Source organism: Toxorhynchites rutilus, chromosome 2, assembly GCF_029784135.1.
Source record: "Toxorhynchites rutilus septentrionalis strain SRP chromosome 2, ASM2978413v1, whole genome shotgun sequence".
NCBI classification, from domain to species: Eukaryota; Metazoa; Arthropoda; class Insecta; order Diptera; family Culicidae; genus Toxorhynchites; species Toxorhynchites rutilus.
This window is the reverse complement of record NC_073745.1, coordinates 269,953,533-269,974,988: the sequence shown is the minus strand read 5'-3', so window position 1 is coordinate 269,974,988 and position 21,456 is coordinate 269,953,533. Positions and strand designations below refer to the sequence as shown.

At 37.3% G+C, this 21,456-nt stretch overlaps 1 protein-coding gene and 1 long non-coding RNA gene across 2 annotated transcripts in view; one reads left to right on the top strand and one right to left on the bottom strand.

Moving 5' to 3' along the window:
* The window catches only part of LOC129770295 (high affinity cAMP-specific and IBMX-insensitive 3',5'-cyclic phosphodiesterase 8), a 495,796-nt gene extending 485,716 nt beyond the window's left edge, over positions 1 to 10,080 (bottom strand). Inside the window, exon 1 of the mRNA XM_055773030.1 lies at positions 9,334 to 10,080. The gene's annotated coding sequence lies outside the window, so the exon portion shown is untranslated. The remainder of the gene's footprint in view (positions 1 to 9,333) is intronic.
* A 333-nt stretch (positions 10,081 to 10,413) lies between these two features.
* On the top strand, positions 10,414 to 11,626 carry LOC129770298 (uncharacterized). Its single transcript, XR_008742088.1, has 3 exons — positions 10,414 to 10,557; positions 10,602 to 10,861; positions 10,917 to 11,626. It is a non-coding gene; the product is annotated as an uncharacterized LOC129770298 (long non-coding RNA).
* The last annotated feature ends 9,830 nt before the right edge of the window (positions 11,627 to 21,456 follow it).

The window sequence follows — 21,456 nt, the reverse complement described above, 5'->3', positions numbered from 1 at the left end:
TCGTTCTTTCCGTTCTCTTTAAATATGGATGATACAAGGCATGGCACGCGACACTATCGTCAGTCAGCAGCTACGCCCACAAGTCGCCTTATAAATGACGCTAATCAATATTTTCCCACAATTAATTTATGAGAAAAAAAAAACACCAGTCAATGTTTGCATGAAATTTCATCAGCAAAAGGTGTCTTTCCCTTCAACTTTAAGCACCTTTCTTTGTGGTCTTAAAACCTCAATTAACCCCACCCGATCCGACGCAACAAGTGCGGAAGGACTCTTCGAAATTCGAATCAAAATCATCTGCCGCCGCAAGCGAAATTGATTCACCAATTTTTCCACTCTACTGTCGGTCACCTTTTCAACTTTTCCAACCACGATACAAAGGGACGATCCAATTTTGTTCTCACTTTGCGTTGTCCTACTTCTTCCCTCTTTTTTCACTAACAGTGATTGCAAAAGGTTAGAAATGGGTTGCATCGTATTGCGGAAATAAGGAATCCCATACTTTCACTCCCAATCGTTTCGCAATCGAGTACCCGCAGAAAATTTTGCATCAAACCGCAGACAGACGGTACTCCTCGACTATCGAGCTCTACTTGCTCTGGTTTATTTCGGCATGGCGTTTCGTATTACCTCTCTCTTCCGGTGCACTTCCCAAAGTGGGCCGGCTTCATGGCGCCTCACATTCAGTGGGCGGCATATCGTTCAAATTTCTTTTTTTGTTGTCTTTCACAGATTGCACGCGCCGGATTTGAGTGTACACGCCGGAAAGCAAAGCAACAAACTTTACAGAAGCACCACGAAATGTATTATGTTCTTTTCGGGAAAATCCAGCTTCTTTTCTCTAATGATTGTACCTCGTACCGCAGCAAGGCTTCATTCCCGACGATGGCAGTCAGCATTCCTTGCGATGAATTCAAATCTTCATCATACCAGGAATCGCACGAAGAAATGCTCTTCGTGACGAAACTGGGATGAAGAAAGGGATGGAAACGTTTGAATACAACAGAAGATGGAATATTTCTAGATTGTGGCGGAGAAAGTTAACCCTCGCAAGAAAATGGTACGCCAAAGATGAACGCGAACATTCAAAACTAATTCAGAACTAGGGTGCTAATCTGAAGCCAAACTAAATTCACTAAAATAACCCATTGTGTTACGTTGGTTGGTTGACTTCACAGCACTGCTAATCAACGCACACTCCAGAACGATGACGAATAATCGGGCAGCGCGAGACCCTAGTATAGCTATCTAAATTTAAATCTCTGCCCAAGCGCTATTATTGTGCAAGAATTACTGTTGTGAAAAAAATATTTTCATTTCACCATCCAAATGGGTCGTCCCATTCTTTGCCGTTTCGAAATTAGATGTCTCCTGTCTCACCTAGAAAATCTAGAAGTGTTCGAAGAACGAATTACTTCATTTCAATGTTTTGCAACAGTGTGTCATATTTTGATATCAAGTTCTATTCATTGTCCCTAGTAGTCGATTCTGTAATGTAACATTATCAGAAGTCTTGTGTTTTTTAAAGTTTTAAAGGCAATGGTTATACAGACATCGACAATATAAAGTGCCCCCTATCATCAGTGCAATAAATTCTTCGAAAAAATCACAATGCTGCCAAAAAAATCATCCAACTTTCTTTAACTAATAATTATGCTATACTTCATGAAATACATGTTTTAGAAATTTATAACAATCATGATAAGATTTCATAAATATGGTTGTATCGACAGTTGGTATAATTAGAAATGACATAAACAATACTTAGTAGGAAATTGATATCAAACACAGTGTTTGCGCTCTGTTTTCACATCTCTTTGTTTCCAAGCCACTTAATTTAGAATCTTGAAAAACCCGATGGTCAAAACAATTTCCTTTGGTATCTGTAAGTTGGTGGTTCGAGATATGGAAAATGGCGGATCGCGGAAAATTTTGCTTGTACAGATCGTTTGAATCGGAGATGAATCGTACCGGTAGAGGCAGATAATGCAAAACGGATACTAGAATGGACACCACAATTAAGAGAGAAATACAAACAAGCAAAACTACTTTAACTCTTTGCGGTTGCTTGTCTGCTCTCAGCCACCATACCTTTTTTACCGTTCTGGTCGTTTGTCTGCTCTCAGCTACCACAACAAGAAACCATGCTAATCTTATATTTTACTCAACCAAGTATCAGTATATGCTTTTCCTAAACGAAGCGTGATGTCTAGTGAACCTGTTCACGGATCAATACGGTGATCCTAAGAGTAATAGAAAACGGTACTCAGTATCAAACAAAATAGTCAACGACAACACAAGACAACGCACAGTGCATCGAATGCATAGGAATGTGGGACAATCATCATAACAGCAGAATTTAGCTATTGTAACAATTCGTTGTGATGGAAAAGATTGTTCATAAGTATCAGAACTACTGTTTGCATAAGTGTCTCAAGCGACAAAATCTTTTTTCTTCTAAAGCGAAAAGTTCTGATAATCTTGGACCACAGAAATCAGTATTTTGAGTAACTACTGGTTTGAATTATGTTGAAGTAGTTGTTTTTAAAAAGCAAAATAATTGTTTTCATAAGTGTATTATGTAATCTGAATAATCTCATGTGAAAAAACCTTGTTTGTTAAAAAACCTTGTTTGTTAAAAGAGTAACATTGCTGGCATTAATTACACATTTATTACATCAATGGTAAAAGTGTCTCATATTCTCGGATAATAAAACTAAAATTATGTGTTGATTATATTTTATATGATTTACTCTTGGAGAGGGTTTCGGAAGATTTCACATGGAGACGAATTATAAAATATAAGTTTTGCATAAAAACACCACATCAAAACACATTGTTAAGTTAACACATATAAATAGTTTACAAAAAATAAGAACAATGTTTATTTTTCATAATCTTGTATTTATCACTGCTTTTTCAAGGAAAAATAATTCCGACCAGTACGACACCCATGCCCAAATTTAATACGACCGCAAAGGCTCTTAGGAATATCTTGATCCCAGCTGGTACTGTAAGTGAGAGGGAGACGCATCGATTACTGAACGAATATCGAATGCATTGGTTCGTTTAAATTAGTAAGAGCGGATATTTTTGTCACTGCAGTTTTTCAAACAAAGCTCAATGTCATGATCAAAACTGAATCTCTCTTGTTTTACTAATGAAAATTTAAAAAAATACATACATGAGGTTTCAATCCATACGGAAATACTATGACCTATGTATTCATGAAGTATTTGAAAAAATTGAAGAACCATTATAATGGACACTTTAGTAGGATCAAAATAAACGATTCAAATAATTGGTCGATGAATATTTCGCTCCTATGAAAAATTCCTATTATTGAAGCAATCGTCACTTAGCGGCTCGGAATCGAGATATGCGACTTGTTTACGTTGTCGTTTCAAAGATGTGATACATCCTAGCTAACATGAAATCTTATAACTTAATAATATTTTCTTTATCTTAATCATACAAAATACTTACCAGCCCAAAAACTTTGCGGCTGGTCAAATGAGTAAACTTGACATCTTTTTCTCATCAAAAGATACACATAAAATTCAGTAAATATCAAGTTTATAATTTTAAATACAAATTACAACGATAATACTTTCTACTCAAATATTAGTCATTCTTATAAAATGTTGGTTCACAACATACCGTTCTGAATCATATTTCGGACGCTTAAGGCATTTGATACAAAAAACAGGTCTAAACTTTATGCACAGGTATTATTTGGTTGATATTTTTAATAAATTAGTTCAATACGCTTTTAAGCTTTCTACTTTGGTACCTATTTGATTGAAAACATAAGAAAATCATCGAAGAAAATGCTTTTCAAATGAAGCGAATAAAAATCAAACTTCGGACACTAAATCAAATTTCGGACAGACTGTATTCAAATTTCGCACACTTAATTTTGTAATTTTTTGAACGAAAATTACATTACACTTGATTATATTCTATAGTCAACTGCGAAACACTTACCAAACAATCACAGTAAGCTGTTAACGATGATAAGAACTGATGAAACAAGGGAGAAATTTAACTATTGATGAACGTGTAAATTCTACGTGCTCACCCTAAGCAAACGTTAAACACAAACAATAGTGAGTAGTGTTGAAACATTTTTGCCGATTATGTTACAATTCAAATGAAGTTCTCATATGAAATGATAGTGAAATCGATGGATTACTCTAACGAAGCAATTGTGATATTAATTTTATAGTTATATCATCAGTGCATTAAGCATTTCAAGATATTAGAACAAAGTATTTGAAATATGACTCAGAACGGTATACAGTATCTCGAAAGCTTCAAATATGAACATGTGTCAACCCTTTATAAAGAGGTGGCAACTCTATTGTCACCCACAGAAAAAATTTTTTCGTCGAATTTGAAATATGATTTATTTTTTTTACTTAACCAAAGACTTCTGAACTGCCCATGTTTGTATAGGAGACATAAACGACAAAATGAACAAAATCGATTTTTTCGCTGTTTCGCATTCTACACAATGTAATACGTTTGCTCAACATGCAAACAAACATTTTTTGTTCGAAAACTGTTGAGCAATTTTGAAAAAACCTTTTCGAAAAATCATTGTTTGTCCGTATGACGGACGTAGTTCCATACAGCTTTCATACATCGTTCGAAAATCAACAATTGTCAGTATTATGTGCTATAAGCTAAATCTGCATTTGATTCACATTTATTGTAGAGTCCAAACATGTCTGTCACGATAGTGTTTCCTAATAGATGAATATAGGAAACCATTGAAACGCTGCTCATATAATTACTATTTTTTGTAGACTGCACTGCGATGCACAAAGAGAAGCAATTGTGTTTATGACGTAGAACTACGTCTTTCATTAAGGGTGCCAAATCAGAAACAGGTCACGTTTTTATGAAATTAAGTTAACGTTAATAATTATTTTTATTAATTTTATAGTTATATCATCAGTGCATTAAGCATTTCAAGATATTAGAACAAAGTATTTGAAATATGACTCAGAACGGTATACAGTATCTCGAAAGCTTCAAATATGAACATGTGTCAACCCTTTATAAAGAGGTGGCAACTCTATTGTCACCCACAGAAAAAAATTTTTCGTCGAATTTGAAATATGATTTATTTTTTTTACTTAACCAAAGACTTCTGAACTGCCCATGTTTGTATAGGAGACATAAACGACAAAATGAACAAAATCGATTTTTTCGCTGTTTCGCATTCTACACAATGTAATACGTTTGCTCAACATGCAAACAAACATTTTTTGTTCGAAAACTGTTGAGCAATTTTGAAAAAACCTTTTCGAAAAATCATTGTTTGTCCGTATGACGGACGTAGTTCCATACAGCTTTCATACATCGTTCGAAAATCAACAATTGTCAGTATTATGTGCTATAAGCTAAATCTGCATTTGATTCACATTTATTGTAGAGTCCAAACATGTCTGTCACGATAGTGTTTCCTAATAGATGAATATAGGAAACCATTGAAACGCTGCTCATATAATTACTATTTTTTGTAGACTGCACTGCGATGCACAAAGAGAAGCAATTGTGTTTATGACGTAGAACTACGTCTTTCATTAAGGGTGCCAAATCAGAAACAGGTCACGTTTTTATGAAATTAAGTTAACGTTAATAATTATTTTTGCCGCGAACGGATTTTGGCGATTTACATACCAAACGAATCAGAAATTACCTAATATTTGTTTGTTATGCTATACATTACAATCCCATAGTCTATATATTGTTTTAAATTGATGAAAATTGGAAACATTCTCATTTCCTGCTTTCCCGAACAGAGCTGTCAATAACGAGCAACTTATCGACGAGCAACAAAGGGGAAATCGTAAGATGTAAAGTCTCCGTGAACAAAGGAAAAGAAGAAGAACGAAGGGGAATATGTGCCTAGAGTATAAACAGTGGATCTCGCTGATGCAAACTTCTATTCTTCGTGAGGAAATTGACTGAACAACAGCGTTGCTGGGCGAGCAGGGAGGCGATGGATTGAATGCCTTTCTCAAGGCAATGGGGGTGGAGGAGTAATATGATGGATAAAGTAAAGTTTTCCAGGGCCTTTTTGAAGGTTAGAGATGAATGAACTGGAGAAGTTTAAAGTCTCAAGCAAGGAAGAAAGGTAAACTTTCAGTATCCTTCTGTACTCAAAGCAATGAATATCGCGTGTTCTTTCTTGTTTTGTGTCATCACATGTCTTCGTTTCGGATTGAGCTGTGAACGCGACCAAATTACTCACTCGCTGATGTCTCTAGCATTGAAATCATTGCATCAAACTAACGCCATTGCATCAAGGTTCTGAGCTACACAATTGTGTGGGGAATCATCAAGCTAGGCTATCGTCAGCTCACCAAGAAAATAAATGTTCTGGAATTTTGTCAGTGATTTGGTTTCGCATGACGGTAGGAAAACTCTCTCCACTAAGGATGATAGCTGCGCTTATCTCGAGCATGTATTGTTCTGCGAGCATAAGAATGAATCATCAAACAATAATTCATAATAATTCAATAATTCTACAATAAAAAAAACATTTCAGGGCGACCAAACTGGTAGAATGGTTATTTCAAAATTTTCGTAGCATTATAAAATAATATCTGCAGTTATAAACAAGCGACTTGAATTAAACCACAGCGTGTCTTGAACACAACCTCCTATAATTTTTTAATGTTATAATCACCTAAAATGCAGAAAGCATTTGAATCTTCAAGTAGATAATGAAACAATCAGATCAGTAGTAAAATTAAAATAATATTGGTTCTTAGCATTATAACTCCTCGGATTCAACATTGAATTATTCCACATACTTAACATTTACTCATACCGTTGGTTTAAGTCACTCCACCATCTTTATGCGATTGATCGTGATATCGGTAAATCATGTTGCTAAAATTACCAACATTGCAGATTACGTTTACAAATTCAATTAATTGAAAAAACACGAACCTGCTGTTCTTATCATATCCCAGAGTATTCTTCAGGAAAAAAGTACTATCATAGACTCGCAACAAATCAGAGCACCTTTTCCAGACATTTCACTAAATTTCTTCCAAACCTTGCTGATTTTATCCGATAACAACTGAAACTACCAACGGAGACGTTTTGACTATTATCGGAATTGTAAATACTAACGCTACAAACAGAGCAACCTGGTGATTACGTCTAGCTATGCGGACAAATGTTCATTGAAACGATTGATTGTCCGCATAAATAGACGCAAGCGTTTTCCAAATGGAAAAAATATGTTATAATCTGCAAAATCACTTAGGCCCTCTTTTTGCCGATAATATCCTTCAATTGGACAGATTATTTCATCGGAAATTTGCATGGTTATGCTTGTAGGCCAAAAAATAACAAAAATGCGTTTTCCCAACACTAATGGTGTTCTCGATTACGTCTCCTATGCAATCATGGGCAGAAGATTATCCGCACTCAACCCAATCAAATTAAAGCCTCTTCGGAATATTTTCTGGTTAAGAAATGTATGTCATTCTGAAATAAAACATTGATGTAATCAGAATCATCCGAATTGAATCGAATCCGAATGTAATTAGGTTGTTGTGTCCTCATGATCATAGATGCGAGGATGTTGTCTTTATGAAGCACAACCTGATTGATTCTCATGATAAAATTGTTAGGGGTTGTATCTAGGACACGACCGCATATTTTCGACGTAATACCAAACAATTATATTATGCAATCTACTTGTTTACCACTTCGAATATCATTTTAGAATGCATCGACATTTTTGTAATAGATTATGTTCTTCGATACCAGTCAATTTGATGAACGTCCTTTCACGTTTGATATGATGCCTAGGACCACCAAAATATGTGAACGAAAGAATTATCAAACGATCATTGTATTTTAAATTTCCCTCTGAAATTACTGCACATCTCTTTTTTACATAGTTCTCTTAAATGACAATTTTCCCAGGCTTCTCAGTTTAAAAGTACGTTTTATGGAAACATATTCCGGTCTGCACAACGACAAGCGAGTACAAAAATATTCAACACCAAAAAAATACCCCCGATTTGCATGTTTTACCAAAGCGGATTCCCTCAGGCACAATGATTTTGAAGTCCGTGTTAGGGAAACACAGCTCGGTGGAAACAAAATAACCTCCGACTTGCATGTATATTTGCAAAACGGATTTCCACAGGTACATCGATTATGAAGTCTGTGTTAGGGAAACCGTAAATCGGGCCAATGAAAACCTATTTAGGGCAGTTAGGGCATTTAGATAACGCTTAACATTTTACAGTTATTCAATTGTTCATCTCCAGAAAAATAACATTTTATAAATTGCGATAGACGCGGAGAGATATTTCCTGTCAATTGATGCAAACATCTTTCTGATCTATTAGGAAATGTTCGAGTTATTAGCATTCAAAATACGGGTAGGGTTAGCACACAAATCGACAGAACAAATATATGACAAAAAGGAAATTCTTCCAGTTTTCATGAATTTACACCGTTTAGAGATTAGCGAATTGTAATGTATAGTATATCAAACAAATCTCAGAGAATTTTCGATTTGATTGGTATGCAAATCATGAGAATTTGTTTACAGTGAAAATAGTTATTAACGTTAACTTTATTTCATAAAAACGTGACCTGTTTTCTGATTTGGCACTCTTCCTGAAAGACGTAGTTCAATGTCAAAAATCTCAATGTATCCATTTAGTTTCATCCCTACCGAAACTTTTTCATGTCCTAAGATGCTAGGAGAATATGATCCCACTCGGTGTTCCTATCTTTCCACGGTGTTAACTATATCTCACAGTTTCATTGCGATAATACTCGTTTTACAAATCAAACCTCTACTTCACTAATTCTATAATCCAATAACGAAGTATAGATCGGTGCTTTAGGAAAAAATTTACTTCGAAATTTAATAGTGGTTTCTTTTTCGCATCGGAACATTCGCTAGTCTATGCGACACTTGCTTCGTTCCTTCCAAGAAGTCAATCACAGAGTTTCTTCTCGTTACTTGATGTTTTTTTTTCGAGGCTGTTGCATCACGATTCTGTACGATGATTACGAGTGACAAAAATAATCTAGAATAATTGCCACGGGGCTAGAGGGGCCCATCTTTTATGGCGAGCCATGATAACGGTTACATAACGTAATAAACAAAACAACCTACGATTACAGTCAGCATTTCCTAATATTTTATTGTCTATGCAGTGAAAATAGCATGAGATTCTGTTTCTAAGCATACGCTTTCATTTTCACTTTCCATCCCACGACCGGAAAATAAACAGTCAAGCAACACGTGAGACAACACAGCAGTGTATTTTCCATTACCTTCTTAATCCTCCAGGACACGTTAGCAATTGAGTTTTTTTCCTTGCACCTGATCCAAAATCAAGACCCAATTTCTGAAGCTGTCAGATCACATTCGATCAAAACAGTGAACTTCAGCGCGATCAGCGTCCCCCTTCTTCCATCACACGTTCCGTTCGCTCGGAAGCAGCAAAAATATCTCGATCAGTAAACACTTGGCCACAACAGACACATGACCACACACACGACGCTCGCGCTTCAGCTTCTCGATTTGGTTTCTTGGAGCAAACCGACAATCATCATCAAGACGTTACATCAAGTGTCGGCGCCGCACACAGGAGGGTGATAATGAGTGAGAGACGTTGGATTCCCGAAGAACCTACACACAAACACAGACCGCGCGATGCGAGCTAAACTTTATGGAACTTAATATCGTCACAAACGAAGACTATATTCTGTTCGCACTCTTTTCGCACCCCTATTGCCGCTTCTTTTGCATATCCCACACCACCCCCGTCTTCACCAAGGGGGAGAAAATAAAACACGCGACGCGCGAAATCCCAGCGAGTTCACAGTGGAAGATTCCGCCAACCGGACACACACGAACACGAAACTTCGCGGGTCAACCCGTGCGTACACACTAATGACTAATGACGGCGGCCGCAACTAGAAGCACAGAACGTCGGACGTCCGGTTTTACGCGCAGATTCCGCGGAACCTATTTGACGGAGCGATCCAAGAACACTGACTGACTGTGGTACCGTTTTGGCACTCTTTGGAGGCAAGTCGCGAAGAACACGTCGACGCGTCGTGCCGTTCAACTCCACAGACACGGACAGTGGCAAACAGATGGAGCCCACCATCATCACAGAAAGGGCACTCACTCTCTTGGATTCGCGCCACTCGCATGGGAAAATTCGAGCAGATTCAAGCGTGGTGACCACCTGCTGATTCAACCTCCCCCAACATACACACGCAGCGGAGCCAAATCCAGGGATGCGTCCATCGGGGTTTGGACTTTGGGTTACTTATACCGCCCCGGTTCCCCTGGGGAATGGATGGGATGGGATGGTACTGGGGGATAATCAAACGCGCACCGGCTGAGAGCTCGTATCGCGCGCTATTTACGTCTTTACGTAGTCACTGCGTTAGCGTCACTGCTTATCAGTGACCGGAGAGAGGGCTATTTTATACCACAATCAGTGCCTATGTGGGATTCGGACGATTCGAACCAATAATCTCCCGGTAATAAGCAACATAAATAAAGTGGCCTTTAATCCGCCTTTCAGTTTTGTTTCAGCTCGGAAATCTGTACGCTGATTCAATGGACAAAGTTTGAAACAATTGTTTCGCCTGAAAATAGATGGAAGCATGATCTAGTGGCTTGAAAATGCATAAGAAAACTGTTCTTCTTCGTCCAATAACGACGATATTCAAAATTATAATATATGTATTGAAATAAACGAGAAACGACAAAGGGCCTGGCTGCGTAAGGAAGTAAAAAGTGCCCCAAACCAAAACACCCGTTTTATGGAAAACATTGTGAAGGGTACTAAATAAGAAATTTTTACTATTTTTTTTAACTTATATTTGATACACCATAGGATCTATGGTGAACATTTTTTTTTCAGCCATTCTTTGTGTGGACACCGACTGGACAACATCGTTGCTGGACGAGCTGGAAGGCGAGGGATCGAGTGCCTTTCTCAAGGCAAGAGGGCGGAGGTGGTAGCGCTGGAGTAGAGTAGAGTAGAGTTTTCGACGGGGCCTTTCTCAAGGCTAGAGATGAATGAACTGCAAAAGTTTAAAGTCTCTATAATACAATACCGTCCTTCCTTCCTATGGTGAAAAACATACTTTTCAATTTTTTGCACGCCATTCTTGATAGCTTCGAGATAAAAAATAGAAAAAAATACTGATAGTGTGCGTAACACTATGGTGTATCAAGAAATATTATCAAAATTTGTTTTCATCAGAAATTGAAATACAGGTCGGACTCGATTATCCGGAGTATTGATTTTTTTTTCACTCCAGATAATCGAATCCTCCGGATAATCGAGTCAAAACATTTTTTTTTCTTTATTTGTTTTTTTTGCATGCATTTTTCGTTTTTTAAAACTAAGAGAGAAATTTGATTTTTGATTCATCCCCTTAAAGTCAGAAAACACTTTTCTCACATGAAAAAAAACAAAGACAGAGTTACAGAACTTTTTTTTTGTTTCGGACTCTGTTGCTTCAAACTGGCTCTACATTAAAAAGTACGCTACAGAAGACGATTCTGATGCTTTCACTTGAAAGATGAGAAAATTTAGTACAGGATATAGTAGTGGAACAACTAAATTAGTGAATTTTAATAACATTTTGGAAGTGAAACACTTAAAAGTTAATAATTTTTAATGTGTTATTATTAATTTTATCCTAAAAATTTATATTAAACTAGATTGTTTCTATCAATTAAAATGAAGTTCTTTAATCGCTCCACAATTTGTTCTTTGACGCACAACTTCTATATTTCTTAATTTGGCTGCAATATCGATATAAACAATTCCTGGTGAAAATTCAAGCAAAATCTTCAAAAACCACGATTTTTACCCCACTGTACATGTAATAGCCACTTAAACTTCACCTTAACGTTGAAAGGTTACATTTCTTCATGAAATAAGCCAAATTGAAATATAAAAAAAATAAATTTTTTTATAATCTGAATATAATCGAGTCCAAAATTGTATATAATCGAATCACATATAATCGAGTCTGTATATAATAGAGTCCGACCTGTACTGTATTCTATTAGTCAAATTATTTGATTTGATACCAATATTGAGGGGATGGCAAAAAATACATAGTCGACCATTTTGTGGTGGTGACCTTTTCGAATTTATGTTGTTCATAGTGTAGTGTATTCTACAAATCAAGCCATTCAGCCATTTTTGGCGGCGGCCAAATTGAATTTTTCAAGATCATTGAATATGCAGTTTCATAATGACAGTAGAATTGAATGTATGCTCCAAATTTCAGATCAATCATTCAACAGGAACGGGGTCAATTTTCTATTAATGTGGGACAACCCAACAAACATTCAAACATACCTAGAAACAGGTCAAGCTGAATGAAACCATTCAAAAAGTAATTAGTTGTTTGGGGACTGCGGCCATCTTGAAATTGGACTTTTCATTATCTGCTATGTTCTACTAGTCGAGAACTTTCTTTTGATACATTTGTGGGCATTTTTCATAAATAACTGTGTTCTACTAATCAAGCCTTTTCATTTGATACCCATATTTATGGGGTTCTGAGAAAATAGGTAATCCGTCATTTTGCAGTGGCCGCCATCTTAGATCTGCATTTTTCATAAATAGCTGTATTCTACTAGACAAGCCCTTTCATTCGATACCCATATTGATGGGGTTGTGAAAAAATATATATGGCGCCATCTTGCGGTGGCGGCCATTTTGAATTTGCTCTATTCATAAATAACTGTGTTCTACTAGTCAAGCCCTTTCATTTGATACCAAAATTTGATCCGCCATTTCGTAGGGGCCACCATTTCCATTTCCATTTCCGAAAATCAAAAATAAAATACTCCGGCTAATCGAGTCTAAAATTCCGGATAATCGAATCCCGGATAATCGAGTCCAACCTGTACTAAAAAAATCTTTAAACATGCAAATTTTGTTTGGGTGATTAAGAGATTCAGTAGTACTCTAATTCGTATTTAAATGTATTTTTACGCCTTTTCTAGATATTTGTGATATTTTTTCAGAATTTTCGCATTGTTGCACGATACGAGAAATGTATAGGGGAGGACGGGGGAAGACGGCCACCCGGGGTAAGATGGCCACTCTCTAGATTATTGAAACAATCAACTATTGGACAATTATAATTGTGGTGTATTGCATTACACTCAATTATGTATACCCATTCTTGCGAGTGTTAGGTGAAACGTCCTAATATATATAAATAAAAATGTAAGGCAAAATTAGTTGGGAAGCAGAAAAACCGAAGAAGGGATGGTCCGATTTTAGCCTCCTGTATTTTGTTGTATTCGTCTCTTCCCGTAGATCAATATAGTGGAGAGAAAAATCGGAAAATTTTCGGAAAATCCTGAAAGAAGGTCGGAAAATTCGGAAAATTGCATTCCCACATGCTCGAAAATTACATCATAATAAGCGTTGTTAGTCCATTCGATATTTGCGCTATCGAAAAAAATGGATGGTGTGCCCTTAACCCGAGAAAGGAATGGTCCGATTTAGGCTGTCTTTATTTTGTAATATTCTCTGTATCAAACATGTATTCCATGCAACGGAGAAACATGTTGTTTCCAAATGCTTGAAGAATCTTGAACGAGAATTGTGTCTGAAAAAAAAATTATATTAAAAGGACGAATTTTTGTAGAAGTACTAGACAATTTATAGTAAAAGGAAATTGTAAAGGATCAAAGGGTAATCAATCAATGAAGAGCTCAGTGATCGGACTCACTAACGTTGACTTAGTAAGAAACCGTGGATGTTTGAAAGTACTCAAATCAAAAAAAGTTATAGGAGGTTGTGTCCAAGATACGACCGCATTGTTGACGTAGAACTACGCTGTTATTTTATATAAGTCGCTTGTTTATACCTTCGGATATTATTCTATAATGCTGTGAAATTTTCGAAACAACTGCTTAGTAAAATAATCTCTGAAATGTTTCTTTCATTGTAGAATCAGTCGACGATAATTGATTGATAATTCATTCTTGCCCTCGCAAAACAATACACTAGCTGATCGTATGTCGCAATTTATTTCATGTCAATGCATTGAAAATTTACCTCGATCGCTATTCCGGTAGCCTTTTTCGCAATTGACATAGACTCGGCTACAGTCGATTATATACATGTTATACCAGCACCATTATTCCACATCTCATAACTACATCAATATATCTTTGGCACCGCATGGAAACAACACAATGATAACACTTGCAAGTATCAAATATCATGCTACATGTTATTTAGTATTGCCTCAAAGGAATCGCATCTCTAGGCATCGTTCGTACAAACTAAGCGTAAACCAAGCGCCAAACAAACGTTGACCATAGCATGTATACAGAGCCATACATTGATGACTTGAAACTACTAGGAATATAAACACTTCTCATTATTTTGCGCTATTCTCAAAAGAAACGCATGTGGTAATATTACTGGCCTCAAAAAAAAGTTCCATTACTTTCTCATGCTCGAAAGAAGCGCAGCTGTCACCCTTAGTGGAGTAATTTTTGCTACTGGCAAGGAAACCTAATGACATAAAAAAATTCCAGAACGACATTTACTTTCTCGGTGATTAAACAAGCGAAATAAACTCTTTTTGTTAATATCAACAACCTCGAAAACAGTAGCAATGCTCCATTATGATCAATATTAGCGCAAATGCAATCCTAGTTGAAGACAGTTTTGTGACTGGCACGCGAACCTAAATAACATATAACATTCCAGTAAGACATTCAACCTGCTTGGTATTCCCCAAATATTTTTTTGAAGCACAACCGTAACGCCTGCTTCGCCATAATGTCAGTTAAATGCATTGATGCATTTTCAAAGGCACCAAAGAAGCCCTTATGATGACGGAAAATAAACAATGTTTACTGCTTGGAAAAAAGCTGAATCATGCCACACAGTTTGTACTCTGCTGTAACAGCCATCGATTCGAATTCGCTGATGAGTTTGTCAAGAGCGACCGCTTTCACACCACCAGCGGGGGAGCTTCATTTTGGTTACTACCTGGGTAACTTGGGTACTTCGCTGTTGATTGATGTGACTCGCGAAGGCTCGGTTCAGAGCGAGCGCTTTTCACTGCACCAACATCGCGTGCATCATTAGCTGACGCTTGTTTCGAAATTTCGTTCGTTTTTTGCAGAGCTCGAGCCTGCCTTCCTCTTCTTCTTGCTCATCACACACTACGCGAAGCGTCCAATTTATGACGCGGGAAGAAAAACACACGATACGAATAACGAACAGAAAATGCAAACGACGATATCCAAGTTGGATTACCACTGGTGGGGTCCAATCTTAAGACGCGTCCACATCATGCCGAATGATGCCGATCGGTCTGTACCAGGCGGCATATTCGGTTCGTTATGTAATGTGGACGCCCCATCGGGTGCACGAAGCCGAAATCCCATCCGATGCTCGAAGTCGTCACGAACACACGAAGCACAATATCGTCAACGATAATTTACTTCGTTTTGTTTTGGTTCAACTTTCTCGAACCGGACCCACTTGTTTCGGGTTGGGTTCGGTTTGATTCGAGTCGGTTTTCGGCACGTCGGCAAGCCCGGGCGGTACGTCCACATTTAGTCGGCTTTACCGGGCGGCCAAGGCCGATTTGCGTAATGTGGACGCGTCTTTAGATCGAAGCGCAGCGAAAGCAAAGTGAACTGGATTACTCAACAGTCCGATGCCGAATGAAAGTTTGCCTCAGCAAGATCCACTGTTTATACTCTAGGCAAGTATTCCCCTCCATTCTTCTCCTTTTCCTTTGTTCACGGAGACTTTAAATCCTACGATTTCCCCTCCGTTGGTTGTCGATAAGTTGTTCGTTATTGATATCTCTGTTCGGGAATGGAAAATGGACAAAACAAATGTATGGGAAAATAGAAACGCTTAAAATTTTCATGAATTTTAACCATTTACATACCAAGGGATTCTAATGTATAGCATATGAAACAAATCTTAGGGATTTTCCGATTCGTTTAGTATGTAAATCGCCAAAATCCGTTCACGGCAAAAATAGTTATTAACGTTAACTTTATTTCATAAAAACGTGTCCTGTTTTCTGATTTGGCACCCTTCATGAAAGACGTAGTTCTACGTCAAAATGTATTTTGGGCGGGACGAAGTTCGTCGGGTCAGCTAGTAAACAATAAAAATAAACTTTTAAGATGGCAACAAGCACCGATTTTTTATTTTGCTTGCAAGAAATTTAATGTTTTAGTAGTGAATGATACAATAGTAAACACACAGGCCTGTTAAGTGTGTTTGTATAGAAAACGATATTTTGTAAGGCATTTCATTGAGTTATTGAGACACTGTTGCTTGACTCATAGCGGGGGCAAGGTGGCCACTATTGAAAGAAATGTGATTTGCCATAAACGCACCTTTGAACGCGCCTAATAGACGGATTAAGTGTGAGCAACACACCACTTGAGTTGTTTGTTGAATAACTCAAGGCGCATTCATAATAAATTTGGTGTTTATTTTTTTCAGATACTAAATACGAGGGTCGCTCAAAAAATAAGTTTCAGTGTCTCAGAAATCGCGGAAAAATAAAGTTAGGACAAAAAACGAGGTGATTTTCGTAATCTACTTTTATTTTTTATTTTTCTACATAATCACCGTAACGTTCGAGGCTCTTTTCATAGTGTTGCACGAGTTTTTCTATTCCGAGCGCGAAGTGCGTAGCGCTTCAATGCAACTGCGTCACGAATTTCTTCAGTGTTATCGAATCGTTGACCGCCATCGCCTGTTTCATCACCGTACTATTGTGAAGTTCTGGACCGATTAAGAACCGCGATTAAGAACAAAAGGCCAGACTTATTTCCGAAGAGAGTGTTCCTCATCCACGATAACGCGCCGCCCCATTTTGCTCGCGTAATTCAAGAGCAATTGAAAAAATCCTAATGGACTGTGTTCGAGCATCCTCCTTATTCCCCAGACCTCGCCCCTAGCGACTATCACTTATTCCCGGTGATGAAACAGGCGATGAAACAACGACTTGGCCTGTCTAAAAGTGTGCTGCAACCTTCCATGCACCCACAAATGTCTTAAAAATTATCTACAACCATTGATGGCTGATTAAATTGTAATAGAATTTAAACCAATTGTTTTTTTAATTGGCTTGAAATAATTTTCAACAACCTCTTTTAAGATATTTTTATTTTCCCCAAAATGCTTGTCGTTTATTGATGTTTCTTTGTAGTTTCATGGTTTAGAATACTGTAAGCCTTATATTGATACAATGATAATTATATATTTGAAGTCAGGTTATTTGTTGTTCAAAGTAATAAAATAATTGAAGGCATCAGAGCATGTATCTTGATTCTTAATATTTGTTACATAGTTACATCTATTTTGTCATTATCCTTTTGTACCAATTTCTCTTTCTTAATTCTTGAATTCACAGCTTTTTTTTTTTGTTTTTTCAGTTCTTCAAGTTTTTCTTTCTGCTCAATCTGTTCTTTCTCCTTTCTCAGCTTAACTAAGGTGTGGATTTCGTTTTCTTCCCGTTTCAACTCAGTTTTCCTTTTCTTTTCCTCTTGTTTTGGCGCTTCGTCATTTCAATCAACTTCTTTGCAAGTTCTACTTCTTTATACAACACTAGCTGACCCGGCACTCTTCGTCCCGCCCAATGCTTTTTTTTTGTTATCAATAACTTCAAACATCCACTTTTTCTTACTATGAGCAAGTTCATGGGTCCAATCGCAGAACTGTTCATTGATTGATCTTTTAATCGACCACCTTGAATTTACCTTTTACTTTAAAATTCCTAGTATTTCTACCAAAACTCATCATTTTAATATCAGATTATTTTCAGACACAATTCTCGTTCAAGATTTTCTAAACACTTGCAAATAACATGTTTCTCCGTTACATGGAATAAATGTTTTATACAGAAAATATGATAGAATAAACAGCCCTAAATCAGAGAATTCCATCCTCGAGTTCTGCTCTTATCAACACATTCGGCGATACTTTTTTTATTAGTATAGATAGAAGAAGATATAGGAGTGAGTTTCAGCACTTTAAAATCCATTTCCAGTTTCGAACAATGATCAATCCCCCAGCCCCACCCCCTCAGATTGAGGGGAGGAGTGACTATTCACCATGGAAACGTTTCGTGTCCCCTAAAACACTCGCATGACAAATTTGGCTCCATTTTCTTGATCAGGTTTTGAATTAGTCAGAAACTTGTCTTTTATTTGTATGGCATCTCCTCCTTAGAGAGGGGGTGGAGTGTCTAGCCACCGTAAAAACATTTCATTTTTATGGCAGCCCCACCTAAGAGAGAGGGGAGGAGTATCTAACCACCATAGAAACATTTATTGCACCCTAAAACCTCAATATGCCAAATTTGGTTTCATTTGCTTGATTAATTCTCGTGTAATGCAGGAATTTGTGTTTCATTTGTATGGCAGCCCCCCTTAGAGAGGGGGAGGGGTCTCAAACTGTCACGAAAACCTTCCCCGACCCCAAAAACCCCTACATATCAATTTTCATGTTGATCGGTTCAGTAGTTTCCGAGTCCATAAGAATCATATATATATATATATATATATATATATATATATATATATATATATATATATATATATATATATATATATATATATATATATATATATATATATATATATATAAATATATATATAGATAGATATCCCAGGACTCGCTTGTGGCCACTGCAGGAGTAACGTGAGGCTTACATTTGATGTATTACCAGCATACACGGCAACATAGGGAGGATTCAAGGTTTCTTCTATTAGCAGTTAATCCAGTTGCACATTGTCCACTAATTATTCAACTTTCCTCATATCTATCTATTGGTCTGAAACTGAAAAATATTAGGCTGTCAAAAAAGTTCTGCGGTATTTCCGCGAGGTGTCGTTGTAAGCGCGTAGTTCTAGTTGTATTCATTGTATTGAGTCATACTATAGCTTGTTGGAAAAGTATTTTGGCGCGCTATAATATAGTGAGTTATAGTGTCGCAAATATGGAGCAAAATAAAGAGAAAATCCGACTTATTTTACAGTACTACTATGACAAAGGCAAAAATGCATCTCAAGCTGCCAATAAAATTTGTGCAGTTTATGGACCCGATACAGTTTCCATTTCCACCGCACAACGATGGTTTCAACGTTTTCGTTCTGGTGTAGAGATCGTCGAAGATGCGCCACGCTCCGGAAGGCCTGTCGTCGAAAATTGCGACAAAATCGCTGAATTAGCCGAGAAAGACCGGCATAGTAGCAGCCGTAGCATCGGCTCAGAGCTGGGGATAAGTCATCAAACCGTTATTAACCATTTGAAGAAGCTTGGATTCACAAAAAAGCTCGATTTATGGGTGCCACACACGTTGACGCAAAAAAACATCTTTGACCGTATCGACGCATGTGAATCGCTACTGAATCGCAACAAAATCGACCCGTTTCTGAAGCGATGAAAAGTCACTTACGACAACGTGAAGCGCAAACGGTCGTGGTCGAAGCCCTCTGAAGCGGCTCAGACGGTGGCCAAGCCCTCATTAACGGCCAGGAAGATTCTTCTGTGTGTTTGGTGGGATTGTCAAGGAATAATCTATTATGAGCTGCTTCCCTATGGCCAAACGCTCAATTCGGACCTGTACTGCCAACAACTGGACCGCTTGAAGGTAGCACTCATGAAGAAGAGGCCATCTTTGATAAACAGAGGCCGCATTGTCTTCCATCAGGACAACGCCAGGCCACACACTTCTTTGGTGACGCGCCAAAAGCTCCGGGAGCTCGGATGGGAGGTATTTTTGCATCCGCCGTAAAGTCTGGACCTTGCACCAAGTGACTACCACCTATTTTTGTCCATGGCGAACGAGCTAGGTAGTCAGAAGGTAGCCACAAAAGAGGCATGTGAAAATTGGCTATCCGAGTTTTTTGCCAATAAGGAAGCGAACTTCTATAACAGGGGTATTATGAAGTTGGCATCTCGTTGGGAACAAGTCATCGAACAAAACGGCGCATATTTGACTGAAAACAGATGATTGTAACTAATTTTATGAACAAATGAAAATTTAAAAAAAATACCGCAGGACTTTTTTGACAACCTAATATGTGTGTTATTTATACAAGATTACAAAATATTTTGGTGCGTTACATGAGTCTACGTTTTGCATTCATAATAAACCTGAAAACTCACATTGTAGTATCACGAATTTCAACTGTCCGAGAAATGAATCGTAGGGAAAAGGTCGATTCAAATTTCGGACACTTTATTTTGTAATTTTTTGAACGAAAATTACATTACACTTGATTTTATTTTATAGTCAACTGCGAAACACTTACCAAGCAATCACAGTAAACTGTTAACGATGATGAGAACTGATGAAACACGAGAGAAATTTAAATATTGATGAAGGGGTAAATTCTACGTATTCACGCTACGATAATGAGTAGTGTTGTCAGATTTTTGCCGAGTATGTTATAATTCGAATATAGTTCTCATATGAAATGATAGTGAAATCAAGGGATTACTCTAAAGAAGCAATTGTGATATTAATTTAATTGTTATATCATCAGTGCATTAAGCATTTCAAGATATTAGAACAAAGTGTCCGAAATATGATTCAGAACGGTACTTTTTTACGAAAATCTGTACTCTGTACCGTACAGAATCTGTACCAAAAATTACGAAAAAATCTGTACCTTTCCAATTAAATCTGTACGTGTGGTAACACTGTTTCCGGTATGTATTTGAATATTTGTTTTGAATTTTTTTGGTTTATCATTTCGGATATTATTTGCGAATACGTCGTTTTACTAAAGAGTTATTTCATAAATAACTTTTTAGTAAAAATTTACGTAGACACTGAAAAAGTTTAATGGCTTGCGTGGTTTTGTAGAATCATTTCGAGAAGCAACGATTTCTTGCCTTTGCGAGAACAATACACTAATTAGTCATATGTCGTAATTTGTTTCTTTATATCAATGCAAGCATTGCAAAAATCTGTACTAAATCCATAAAAAATCCAAGTCTCGTCTCCGATGAAGAAGCAAATAGATGTGGTACCCAAACTTCATCATGATTCACATATCCCATCCTGATTCAATGTTTATGTAACTTTTTCTTGGTAATATTACTGTCAAGCACTCTATATCGCGGATTTTCGGTGTGCTCAGCCTTGATAATATCCGTATCCGTCGTAGCTGAACGCCCGCTGCAATCAATTTTTTTAACATCTAAATGTATTCGAAGCCCATCACGTCTCTTGGTAACATATTAAGGACCGTAAAGAAATCTGTAAGACATGCGCCTGGGACCGCAGGTTTTAGGACAAACTTGTACGCTTCATTTGTTCGGATTCCACGAATGAGATCGTTTCCTTCGGCGTGGATGAGACGAAGGCGAGCCGTCGGTAGGTCTTGTT